Source organism: Notechis scutatus, chromosome 1 (genome assembly GCF_049901735.1).
Source record: "Notechis scutatus isolate UNSWTSFEM ecotype Mainland chromosome 1, rNotScu1.2, whole genome shotgun sequence".
Lineage (NCBI taxonomy): Eukaryota > Metazoa > Chordata > Lepidosauria > Squamata > Elapidae > Notechis > Notechis scutatus.
Genome location: NC_142009.1, coordinates 151518243 through 151532562, shown reverse-complemented (window position 1 = coordinate 151532562; position 14320 = coordinate 151518243). Strand labels below are relative to the sequence as shown.

The window sequence follows — 14320 nt, the reverse complement described above, 5'->3', positions numbered from 1 at the left end:
TTCAAATCTCTACCTGGAACAAGGAGATGATGTAAATCTATTTCTGAATATCCTCCCTATTCTAAGCATCTGAAGGTAGTATAATGGCTTGGGTACTGATAGAAGAAACCTTGCTATGAAAATGACCAAGCTCAGATAGGTTTGAATGCTGATCTTTTTGGGATGGTGAAATGCTTGCCAGGAGTGATGGAACCCTTGAAAGCTATAATTGACATTACACGCTGCAGATACAATGGATCACATATACATTAAGTTTCATGTCACAAGGCTGAAGATGTAAGGAGTTAGATGACAATCTGTCAGTCCTTCAAAGTAAGTAAGGCCAAAAAATAGGCACAGCAGGGATTCCAAGAATGCTCTTTATCGTTCTAGGGTAGAATAATAGAATTTGAAAGCCTCACAAAGTTTCTCTGTACTCCATTGTATTCCAGAAAAAAGACATCAAGGTAAAGTTATTTGGAGTGCCTTTCTCAACTTTTTTCAGAAGTGAGTAATCTTTTCTGAACTTTCCCTTTCCTCTGGTTAATGATTTTCTCATTCATTCCATGTTCCAAAGCCAGGTCTATATTCCTTCACACCATCTAATCAGCTAAAGGATACTTTTAACCTATTCCATCCAAGAATACGAACAAGGGGAAATGTCTCTTGAGAGAAAAGTTTGCTGATATATATTTTTAACAAACGTCTATGGACTTTGGTTAAGGATTTGGTAGATAAAATGGATGGAACTTGGGACATTTTAGTGTACCCCAATTTCTCTTTTGGGGCAGAATTAGAGAGAAACATGGTTTTGCTATTACTTTTGGAAGATACTGATTATTTGGAATCATTTTATTCTTAGTTTTACCCTTGTTTGCCCTGTTAGATGAATTACATTAGGGATTTAGTGGTGGAAATATAAGGCCTCTCTGATTTATGGTATTTTCCTTGTGTCAGAAGACTTGAGTCATTATACAGTAATGTTGTGCCTCCTAAATTTGATCTGGATGTAGGTGGTATTGCATTGCAGTGGTTTTGGTTCTTCTTGGATAGCACCCAAAGGATTCTGATTTTAGGATTACCACATATTTCACCTATTCTTCAATGTCATTCTCTGTGAAGTCACTGTGAAAACTGTGAAGATATGAATCGTCTTACTGGATGATGAATAATGCCTACTTCTCTTTTCTACTTTCTACTTTACAGAGGCAAGACAAATGTTGCTAAATTTGATAGAGTTGTTATTCCAATTCAGGATGGACTACAATACTCTTGAAAGACCAGCTCCACAGTTGGAGATTTGGGGAACTTAACCACTGTTTCAAATAGGGCAATTAACAACACGAATCATCAAGAGTATATTTAAGGCTAGACTCTACGAAAGCAACAGCACTATCTGGAGAATGGTCTGCTCTCATTTAGTGATTATAGTCTGCCCTAATTATATCCAAGATGGATTATTTGGATTGTGAAGGGGATGAAAATGCATTCTCTTAATTGCACTGTCTACAGGAATAATTTTGGTAAAGTGTTGATAATGACACCTTAGGCCTGAAAGCTGACCTTGGGCCAGCCAGTCTCTCTCAGCCCAATTCTACTCACAGGGTTGTTGTTGTGAGGAAAATAGGGGAAAGAATAGTATTAGGTATGCTTGCCACATTGGCTTATTTATAAAAATAATAAAGGTAGGTTATTTTTAAAAAGATACTACTACTACTACTACTACTACTACTACTACTACTACTACTAATAATAATAATAATAATAATAATAATAATAATAATAATAATAATAATAATAATAATTTTAAGAACCACCTTTGTCCACAAGTTTCAAGCTACATCTAAGATCTTAACTGGAACCTTTTGGCCTAACTGCTTCTACAGTTAGGTTAGGCACAACAGTTAGAACTGGCTACAACAGTTATATCATGCTGACCGAAGTATCTTTCAATAGCTTTAATACATAAGAAAATATCCAGGAGTTATAGTATATGTTTGGATCAAATATACATATAACCTGACTTTTGCATAGTTCAAAACTTCTTAAAAGTTCTACAACGAGAAAGACAATCTCAGAGTTGTTTGGGGGCTGCTATATTTATAATAAAAGTTGTGAAATCAACCAGAAATAGAAGATTACTGTTTTTCTTCACTCCATCAAATTGTTCACAAAAAGTAGCATATGCAATAGAGAAGCTCTAGTTGTGGGGAAATGAGCTGGTTTCATTGTGGCATATTGTATTTGGAACCAAAAGTGGATGTCCAGAAAAAGCGGGAAGGTGCAAAAAGCCCCATTTAAAAAGTATTGCTTGGATTTCTATTTAATGGACTGTTTTCACTATCATTGAATACATTTATTTCTAATAATAAAACTGAACAAGTGTAGACATGGGGTACTATTTGTATGCAATGCACCACCCATTCATCATCATCACCATTATCATCAAGATTATTATTGTCCTGGCTCCAATTTATATATACACAGGTAGTCCTTGACTTACGACTACAATTAGGGCTAGAATTTCCATGGCTAAGTGAAGTGTTTATTAAGTGAGTTGTGCCCAATTTCATGACCTTTTTTTGATATGGTCATAAAGTGAAGTCAGTTTTCCTTATTGACTTTGCTTTTCAGAAGCCCTTGGGAAGGTTGCAAATGGTGATCACTTGACCTCAGGATGCTGCAACTGTCATAAATATACCCAAATTGCACTAATGTGACAAGGACACTGCAATGGCCATTGAAGTATCCCTGTCACATTAGTGAGGACCAGTTGTAAGTAATTTTTTTCAGCGCTTTTGTAACTTTGAACAATCACCAAATGTATGGTTGTAAGTTAAGGACTAACTGTACTACACTATATACAAAATGCTGATTAACATTAATACAGACAAGAGATAACTAATGCAGAGCATTTTATCAATGTATTTGCCATATATATATATATATATATATATATATATATATATATATATATATATATATATATATATATATATATATATATATATATATATATAATTCAGTTTTGTTTGGGTATTTTCCCATGTCATTATAGTTGTACTTTTAAAGTTGTAGCAACATTTCGCAGAATCTCATCTGCCATCTTCAGGCTTCTGTATTCATCATCAGACTAACACAATACAGAAGCCAGATGAAAAGCAGAACTATAATGACATGGAAAATACCCAAAAAAACTGAATACCATACATGTAAGTATTTGCGAAATATATATATATATATATATATATATATATATATATATATATATATATATATATATTTTCTTAAGTTTTCAGGTACTTACATGTATGGCATTCGGCTTTGTTCGGTATTTTCCCACGCCATTGTAGTTGTTCTTTAAAGTTGCAGCAACGTTTCAGCAGAATCTCATCTGCCATCATCAGGCTTCTGTATAGTGTTCGCCTGTGAGTCAGACTTTTACAGTGGTTTCAGATTTAAATTTGGGGCAGCCTATTGCTGTGCCAGAATGTTTTTTTTTTCATCCTGATTGGTTGGGAGTCTTGGTCTGTGTTTATTGGTCTCGGTTTGCTGTGTTCTGCTTGATTGGTGTCTCTAATATCTTCTGTCTGTTTTTGGCTCTTTTTGTGTTATGATACATACATACATACATACATACATACATACATACATACACATACATATATATATATATATATATATATATATATATATATATATGTATCATATATATAGTTAAATTGCATTGCTTATATTATGTATGCTGGGTCATTGGTCCCTCATTTTACAAGAAATATAGCATTTATTTTTGACAAGATAATAATTATTTAGTAGAATATTAAGCATTCACTTCTAAGCAAGCAGTTCAAGCAGAAATAATTAGTCTAGAAAAATGTCAGTACTAGCAGGGGAATAATGATAAACTGAGAGTGGGATTGCAATGAATTCTGTACATTTCAATTCCGTTGGAACTGAGAATTATTTTAATCATAGAAGTTATGTGTGTGTAAGAATTATTTTAGAGGTTTTGTATGTGTGTGTGTTTGTATGCATGTGTGTATGTATGTATGTATGTATGTATGTATGTATGTATGTATGTATGTATGTATCAGTGGTGGGATTCAAATTTTTTTACTACTGGTTCTGTGGGCATGGCTTGGTGGGCGTGGCAGGGGAAGGATACTGTAAAATCTCCAGTCAGAGGTGGGATATGCCGGTTCTCTGAACTACTCAAAATTTCGCTACCGGTTCTCCAGAACTGGTCAGAACCTACTGAATACCACCTCTGGTATGTATGTATGTATGTATGTATGTATGTATGTATGTATGTATGTATGTATATTGAGGTGTACCACTTTTCTTCTATTTAAAATTATTCTACTAGAACTGAAAATTGTGTCATTCAAGTGGCAGGTTTCAATCACAAAAAGAATAATTCAGAATTTATAAGAGTAATGAACAAAGAGAATGAACACTTATTATTTACACTGCAAGTTCCCAGACATATAAAAAAGAAGTGCTCGAACGACTGACTAGCAAGAATCCAGAATATAGAAAAATGTTCATTATTTCGCATACCAACCAATTAGCATACTGGCAAGGATGAAGCTTGCCAGATTGATAAAAGTCAGACAGTTAGAGAAATGAACTGCTGAATTGTTAATGCAGCTCCCATTTGCATGCTAAATTATCTGAAACTGTGATCACCTTTGAGTTCCTTCTGCCAGGACTTGAAAAGAATTATCAATGAATGGGAGCAGGGAGAGAGAAATTATGGGTATAGGGCAGTGATGGCTAACCTATGACACGCGTGTCACTCGTGACACGCCGAGGCACTTTGACTGACACGCCTGTTGGTGTGGGGAAAACCTGCACATTTAGAGGCTGCCTGTGCTCTGCTCCAATCCCTGCTCCCTGCTTGTTGCATGGAGGCGTGGTGTCACCGCTGCCGCAAGATCTTTGCAGCAGAGAACCAGTTTTAACCGCCATAAACTGAGGTTTGTCAGTTTCATTACCTCAGGAACGCTACAGGAGGAAAGGAGATCCATGAGGTTCACAGCCCTGTAAGGTGGCCTTCCGATCCCCACATCCTGCACCTGCAGCCCTGAGACCAGGGAGACGAGTTTCACAGCCCTGTGTGATCACCCCAGCCCAGTCTGTCATAAACCAAATTATTGATATTTCTTGAAGTGACACACGACCCGAGGAAGGCTACACTTTTTCCCGATTTTCGACACACCAAGCTGAAAAGGTTAGCCATCACTGGTATAGGGACTGAAAATGATTTCCAAGAATATTCTGCTACTGTAATTTTATTATCTATTTGGTGGACCCATGGTACTTGTTTTTCTTCTGTTCCAAAAGATGCTGCTATTGTTGTTGTTGCTTTTGTTGTTGTTTTTATTATTATTATTATTATTATTATTCTTCTTCTTCTTCTTCTTCTTCTTATTATTATTATTATTATTATTATTATTTTGTTAATTAAAATTAAAATTAGTATGCATACATAATAGCAAGAAACTTCAGAACAGTTCAAAGCCGGAGTGTCAGAGTAGCAATACAAAAAAAATGGAAGGTTGTCCTCAGTTCCAGCACTTGGTTGGCCTATGAAATTGTTGCATTCCTGAAGTAAAGCCAGATTTGATGATCTGGGATAGGGTTGCACTTCACCATTCAATTCTGATGTACAACTTCCGGGACTTTATAGTTACCCATGCAGTGCCAAGATACAGGATCTTCCCCTCCTTCAGTATGCAAATTTCTTTTCCAGGTTCAGAGATTCTCTCAGATATTGTGCAAAGGACTGCAGAATCATATGGAGTCCTTGATGCTCCTGAGCATGACGGTTTGCTGGTAGATGCTACAGTACCCAACTAGGTAACATCATTACTGCAAATGAATGTGAAGCTTTCTCTGTTGTGTACAGTAGCTTGCCCTTTCAATTTTTGAAGTGGGTGTGGTTTTCTTTTTTGATATCAATCAATCAATCCATTTTTTATTATGGTCACAGGCAAGAATAAATGTGAATACATTAAAATAAAAGAAAACAGAACAGAACAAGACATAGCAGTATATTACAATTAATGGTGAGTTAATCAACTGGGTGGCCAAAGTCTGCCAAATTTTGCAGACAGTATAGTGGTATCTTCTCCTTGATAGTTTCCTTCTGCTGGAGTCCTTGATAATTTTGGTAATAAAATCTGGTGGAATACTAAAACCACGTGGAGTGTTTTATAATTCTCTTCTATTGGAACTGCAGAGTCAAGAGGACCATTTTGATTGAGTTCTACTTTCTTCTAGCTATATATAAATCTTTTATGTGAATATAGAGTAACTCCATTTCCATGAAGAAAGAAAATTGCCTTCTTTTACCACTGTTTTGTGAAGCACAACACTTTTACTAAAAGATGAAGTTGTTGGAAAAAAAATCACCTTCCCAATAAACTCAAGTGCGCTGTGTTAAGTCATGCCTGATGGGCTGTTTGGAGTTTTACAATAAGCTGCAGTATATAAAATAGAATAAAAATGCTGAGTCACACCCAACTCAAGGCATTGTAACTATGGTATTCAATCCATTGCATTTTGTGCAAATTGTCTTGTAACCTATTTTGATGAACAAGCATGATGACAAAACTGATTTTGATGCTCCAAATTCATTTGGAGATGATTTGGGAATTTTGTTCAAATTTAAATGTAAATTTAACATTCTACATCTAGTTTTAAAATGGGGTAGTACCGTGTTTCTCCAACAATACGGCCTCCCCCAACAGGAAGTCCCAGCATGTTTTATAGGCATAAAATGAAATTAAGCCCCTCCCCCCAAATTAAGGCCTATATTAAACATGTGAAATGGGGGGAATGGCAGGGGGGCTTGCCGTTAGGAAGTACTTTTGTTGCATACCCTGCGTTGACCTCGTTGGTGAGGCACTTCGTATTGCAGGCATGATATTCCCCTCTGAAAAAAAAAATCGGGGCCGGCCAAAAGAGACCCCCCCACCGCGCGCCAAGAAATCGCTGCCCAGCTCCCTTTTCCTGCCGCTCAGCGGCCTCCGCTCGCACCGCCCGCCCGCCCGGGCTCCGCTCGCACCGCCCACCCGCCCGGGCTCTGCTCGCTCCGCTCAGGTATCCGGCTGGGGCTGTCTGGAGTTGCTACCGCCGGCGCGGCTCCACGCGGCTCCAGTCCCGCGTTGCCAGGAGCCGCTGCTGCCGTTGCAAAGCGCCGCCGCGGCTCTTCCTTTTTGCCTTTCCCTTCCTGAGGCAACGCGGGACTGGAGCCACGCAGAGCCACGCCAGCGGTAGCAACTCCTGACTTGGGGCCTCCGAGGGAAGGGGAAGGAGGAGAAGAAGGGGGGGAAAGGGGGGGGCGATTCCCCAAAAAATCGGAATTCCAATTTTAATCGGAAGAATATCATGTCTGGTATTGGGAGACCTTCCGCCACCGTTGCTTTCCCTTCTCCCTGTGCTGAGCAACGCCGCAGTGTTTGGTGCAGCCACACAGCATTTGGCGCAGCCACGCGCGGCCAGCCAGGGCTCCTCCCTGCAACCGGAGCCCGGCGGAGACACTTGGCTTCAGGCGCTCCTGTTGCCGCCTTCCCAGGCATCGTTCGAAGCCAAAGCTCATTCTTTTAAAAACGACGCCCTACTACCGGTACAACAAAGCCTTCCCTGCCCGAGAGGGCAGCCCAACCCCATGTGGGGAGATGAATCTCCCAGGGCCACAGCGCAGGATCGGCCCACCTGGGGAGAAGTGCCCAGCCGCCATCCCTGCCTGGTGCCAGGCAGAGTGCGAAGAGCTTCGACTGGGTTGCCCAATGCAGCTGACAGATGGGCCCTCCTGCCCGGCGGCAGAGCTCTCACCAAGGCAGTGAGCGCCTCCCCGCCAGGCCCTTCGCTCATCCTGCCAGGGCTGTGCTGGAGCTGGGCGGGCTGGGCAGAGCCGGGAAAGTGAGCCGTGGGTGCCCGCCCACCTGCCAAGCGAAAGAGCTGGGCCGACCCGAGCTTGGCTTCCCAAGTCCCTCCAGCCCAAACCTGAAGGGGCCACCAGGAGAGGCTGCCCAAGGCAGTGATAGCACCCACCCATCCGTGGACAGGGAGGCGAGGTGATGGCAGTGCTGCTTCCCTGGCCGGCGGGTCCGGCGGAGAGAGCCCGAAGCCGCCCGTCCTTTCCACCCCTCGCTCAGCCTGTCCCTGTCCCCACGCATCTCCAAACACGTCGGCAGCTCCAAACACTGCAGCAGCACGGGCATCAGGCAGAGGCACTCACTCAGTGGGGCTCAGCTCGAAGGAGGACACGGCGTGGGCCGTCGCCTTGCCTCCCTGTCCATGGATGGGTGGGCGCTATCACTGCCTCAGGTGGCCTCTCCCGGTGGCCCCTTCGGAGTCGGGCTGGAGGAACTTGGGAAGGAAGCCAATCTTGGGTCGGCCCGGCTCTTTCTCTTGGCAGGTGGGTGCGCACCCGCAGCTCGCTTTCCCGGCTCTGCCCAGTCTGCCCGGCTCCGGTGCGGCCCTGGCGGGATGAGTGGAGGGCCTGACAGGGAGGTGCTCACTGCCTTGGCCAGAGCTTTGCCGCCAGGCAGGAGGACCCACCCGTCCACTGCGCTGGGTGCCCTTAGGCGAAGCTCTTCGTGCTCTGCCCGGCGCCAGGCAGGGATGGCGGCTGGGCACTTCTCCTGGGGTGGGCTGATCCTGCACTGTAGCCCTGGGAGATTCGCCTCCCTATGTGGGATTGGGCTGCCCTCTCAGGCAGGGGAGGCCTTGTCATAGTAGGGCATCGTTTTTAAAAGAATGGGCTTTGCCTTTGAACGATGCCCAGGAAGGCGGTGCCAGGAGTGCCTGAAGCCGAGTGTCTCCGCCAGGCTCCAGTTGCAGGGAGGAGCCCTGGCTGGCCCCGCGTGGCTGCGTCAAATGCCACGTGGCTGCGCCAAATGCCGTGGCGTTGCTCTAAACGCTGCGGCAGCATGGGGAGAAGGGAATGCAACAGTGGCGGAAGGTCTCCCGATACGAAGTGCCCCACCAATGCCGAAGTCAACATCCAAGCCGTCGCTGCCCGTCCACCCGAGGATGCAAGGGGGGGGGAATTAAGTCACCCCCAAAAAGACGGCCTAGCCATTTTTTCGGGGGTCAAAAAAAAATAAGGCCCAGCCTTATTTTTTGAGAAACACGGTATTAAAGAAAATATCTGAAAAGTTACCAGAAACCATTTAGCCTGCACTTTTCCAGTTAAAATCAAAATTTAGATATCTTTGGAAAATATATTATATTATCGTGTCTCCATATTTAAATCAAATGTTTTTGGAGACTACTTTTGCTCCTGTGCAAAATAGATTTCCCCAATATTTTTAAAAAATTAATAATGGCCATTTCACAATTAAATCACAGCAGTACTGAAAGTCTCACTACTCTACAAAATAAACCACACAAGAAAGATATAGCTGTCTAATTGTTTAAAATATGGCAGAGTCGGGCTCCGAAGAAAAAGAATATAACTCACAACTCGATAAACATCAACATTTACTCCTCCAGCCAAAGCCCATTCTTGATGATCAGCTATTTTGCAAATCACATTAATAAGACAAGGGAGACTACTCAGGGCTACCTAGAACAGGTTCCTTTACTCTCATCTTTTTATTTGTTGGTGTCTGTGAAACAAACTGCTCTTATGTTTGTAATGGACATATCAACAACAGTAAAATACTGACATATATAAAGCAGCTGGGTCCCATAACACAATTAGTAGTAGGGGAAAAACCCCATGGATTTACATACTACTTTCCTTTCCCTCTTTCTCTCTAAAATGCAATGTTATCTTTGGCCATCAGTCTGCCTGTCACACACCTCTCCTAATTGTACAATTAAAATGCAACAGAGATTGAATAGCCTGTCTGACTCTATTAGGATATCAGAATACTTATGGGCATAGGCACAATCCTACAGACAGAGCGTGCAACACATCAGCATTTGCCTTATGGGCCAACAGTTGAACATCTAGTATAATAGTCAATCAATCCTTGAGTGCTGGCCAGTTACAATTATCCAGAAATGCTAAGATGTGTACATCCCTGACTTCTTCAAAATGTGGAACTTATTTGCCTACTTAACGTGTTCTGCTTTGTCATAAAACATATATAACACTGAGAGCATCTGACCATCATTCTTATCTGTGGTCTGTGAAAACAGAATTTGGTCCTAGCAATAACAAATGCCCCAACTTATCCAACTATACAAGAACATGGACTGCTGATCACAAATGGACTACTTTATGGGAAGCTGCATATCAACAACTCAATTATCCAAGAAATAAATATCAGAATAATAAGTGAAAATCAGAAGTGTTAATAGATACAAGATATGCAATATTTACTTTTTCACAGGATAAAGCAGCTCTCTCGACCCAAAAATAGAACAGATTTTTTTTCCACGTGAAAATGTCACTCTCATCCCATGTGTACAAATTAAAGACACTTAGAGGCTGAAAAGAATGACATATGCCAAGGCATTAGAAACAAGTTAGTTGTCACTTTTGCTTTGACTGAAAGCTGTGCCAGTTTAATGATTTAATACCAGCCATTACATTGTACTATAGCAGGGATTACTATATTATCAGTACAATGTTGTTGACATAAACATTTAGAGATAAATACTGGAATTTCTGAAATATCCTGCAAGTAAGATTATGAGTTAGTTGGTCCTTTGTGCATCTATCACTTAATAAGGAGAAAATATCAGTGCGAGTCATTCTACATAAACTAGTAATGGAAAAAGCAAGCACTGGATATGTTTTGACATTGTCTCTTAAAGTCTGTAGTAATGCATTTATTAGTCAAACTTGAGATTGGCAAATGGGGAGGGAGAATGGTTGTCTATTCTCTGTTTGAAGAGATCCAAATAAGAGAAACCTACCAATTCTACTTGGTTCTTGGGTGATTTTTTTAAACTGTTTTCTAATAGTCTAACAGTCGAAATATTTCTTCATGCTATTAACTCTATGATTTAATGTCTTCTATGGAGGAATACTAGATAATAGATACAACTTTCTGTATATTACTCAAGACATCTGAGGAATTTGTTCATATTCCCTCCTTGAACTTGTTTTCTCAAAAGCAAGCATTCTCCTCCACTCAGTTTTTTTTCCCTTCAAACTCCCTTCATAGGATTTAGTTTCCATTTCCCTGATTATACCTAAAGCCCTTCTCAGAACCTATTCCGGTTTGCCTGAATTGTTTGTTAAAGAGGTTGGCTTTAATGGTGTCATCGTTGCAGTATTTACCATTAGGTCCTTTCAGGGGTGGGATGGACCTTGAGTCTTTTAGTTTGCTGTTCACAAAATTGTAGAAAGTGCGGGTGGAATTGGTGCGTAGGTTTTCCTCTTGCTTAATATGATAATTGGTGCATTCGGTCTTTATCTGGTGGCATAAATTTTTGTATCGGCTTTTAAAGTTGGCAACGTGACCAGATTTGTTTTTCTGCCAAAGTGATCTCTTTTTGGATTGAAGCTTCCTTATTGTTATGGGTAATCTGTTTTTTTTTTTTTTTTCTGGTTTTGGGAGTTGTTAATGGTACATATAGTTTGATGACTCTTTTGACTTCAAGTAAAAATTTATTGTAATGGTCTTCAACAGTATTGCATCCAGTGAATAGAAATTGCCAATTAAGGGATGAGAGATGGTTGTCTATAAGATCGTAGTTGCTTTTTTTAAAGTTATAATTGGGGATCCTGTCGTTGTGATGATTTTTGTGTGGACGTAGGTTGAGACAAAAGTCAACCATGTTGTCTGTTGGAAAAGGGTTCTATAATTTGTATTCTGTAAATTGAATTCAAACTATTGCAGAAGATGAGATCGAGGCAGTTGTTAAGTTTAGTATTGTTGGTTACTAGTTGTTCCAGTCCCAGATTTGTTACAACATTGTAGAAGGTTGCATGTATGGATTCAGTTTTACATTCGTTTAGGGTCCAGTTAATATGAGGTAGTTCAGGTGCCAAACAGGGATGGGATCCGACTGGTATAAATACCAGTTCTGTTGCTCTGCGTCGCGTGCGCATGCATGCTTTGCGCGTGCGAGAGAGAGAGTCATGCGAGTGCAATTTACGATCTGCTGAGCTGCCCAGACAGCTGAACAGTGCTGCGTGCAAGTGCGCAGTGGTTGGAAAAGCCCTTTTTTTCCTGCTTTTTCAACTGCAGCTGTGTCGCGCAAAGCAGCTGCAGTTGAAAAAGCAGGAAATAAAGGTCAGGTAAGAGCCCAGGAGGGCGGGTGGGCCAAACAGCAGCAGACGTAGAACTGGTTCTATGTATGCTCTCTGTTTGCTGCTTTTCAGAGCAACCGGTTCTACAGAAGTGGACAGAACCGGTAGAATCCTACCCCTGGTGCCAAGATCTGGGCACAATATTTGAGAGGAGTTCTGATCAGGACAGAATAAATAAGTATTTGTTAAATTTTAAATATTATTTCCTGTGATATTAAAATTGTATTTTTCTCATGCAACCTAACATTTGATTTCCTTTTTTTTTCACAGTCACATCACATAGGTGATTCATTTTTAATTTGCTGCTATTCAAAATCTTTCCCAAATTATTATTGCCAAACCAGTAAAGCCACTGTATCTGTACATTTGATTTGTGTTTCCGAAGTACATAACTGTATTTGTCTCTATTAAATTTCATTGTTATTTTCACCACTTCTCCAACTGATCAAAATCAGTTTAAATTTTATTTCTGACTGCCACAATGTTAGTTCTTCCAACTAATTTGTACCATCTGCAAATGCAATAAGCATTTCCTCTACTTATTCATCCAAGTTTGTAATAAAAATGTTGAACAGTACAGGCTCAGAACTAACCCTGTGGCATCTTGCTCCAATGATGAAAAACTACTGATGTTTGATGAGCACATTTTCAATATAATTGTCATGCCTTCCAATCACAATCAAAAAGCTTGCTTACCAGCATGTCATGGAGCACTTTGTTAAATGCTTTGCTGAAATCATGATATATTGCATTTACAGCATTTCCATAATGTGTTTAGGAAATCACCCAATCAAAATGAAAAAATGTTGATCTTGGAAGATTTGCTCTTGACAAATCCGTACTTACTATCACATCATTTTTAGGGTACTTCCACCTCTAGCTCTTTAAAACATACTCTAAAACTGACCTTTCTATTTCTTTTCTCTCTCCATTACTTGTGTATCACACTTATGTATCTCCAGGCAGCTCACAAAGCATAAAAACAGCAAAACAATATGCCTCATTATAACACTCATTAAACACAATACTAAATTAAGACAGCCTATTGCAAAACGGAAGGCAAGCAAAAAGCAGATATTAACCTCCAAAGAGTTTTTCAAACAGCCCTGTTTTGACAGTTTTCCAGAAAATATTTAAAGAGCCAACTTCCTCTTTGGCAGAAGCTTGTTATTCCAGAGGGCTGAGATAGCAATGGAGAAGCACTGCTTCTGGATCTGTGCCCCTTTCACCTCCTAAACTTAAGGAATCTGGACTATCCCCTAAAAAGTAGAATGAAGAAGCCATTAAGATGGAGGAGACATAGACATAGATATTCTGGGACCAGAGTCTTTGGGCTTTATTGGTTAAAAAGAGTATCCTGAATTGAAGCCACTGCATAATTGGTAAACACAGGTGTTATACTATTGAACAATCTGACATTAATCAGAGTGCAGGGATAGTATTTGTGAGCAATATCAGGGATGGTATATTGAATCATCCAACCTAGTCCGAATGGGGGCATGAGAGTCTGTCTGTTGATGAACATACAAAGGGATTCCTTCACATTACCTCAACAGCCATTTTGCTGCCCGGAAATTTGTTGCAGATAAATTATCTAGTATGCGTTATCTTAGCCCAATCTGTCAGCCTTATCAGGTGAGCCATACAGGAAACATGACCATATGAGCTAATTCTAGTTTATTATAGACTACCTTAATAGAATCTTGCAAGTCTGGGAGCACATGTATCTCCTATCTCTTTTACAATCTGGGAAACTAAGGGTCTCTTTTGAGCCTCTTAACTTGCCCACATTTTGAGGGCTAAGATCCTTTTATCTGACCATTCCTTAAGCAGCATCTCTTTGACCTGTCTCCCAAGGTCATTCCCACATGCCCTTACAGATGACACCACTGCAGAACTTAATTATGGATACCAGCAGACTGTCAAAATAGCAATCTGATCATGACAAACACTTTGTTTGTTCCTCAAACAATGTTTCAATGAGACAGGAAGTTGACTTTTGATTCTTTCTGCTTACGTCCACAGAATTCAGCATGGAGGTGTTGTATTCATATAGCCTGAAGATCTAACAACAGCTTTCTTCTATCTTCTGTACATAGATCTGTACACTTGAAT

The 14320-nt window shown here is 40.7% G+C and overlaps 1 protein-coding gene across 4 annotated transcripts in view; it reads right to left on the bottom strand.

Annotated features, from left to right (window-relative positions):
* MACROD2 (mono-ADP ribosylhydrolase 2) overlaps window positions 1-14320 on the bottom strand; it is a 1127501-nt gene that overhangs the window by 270795 nt on the left and 842386 nt on the right. The gene's annotated exons all lie outside the window — the stretch shown is intronic.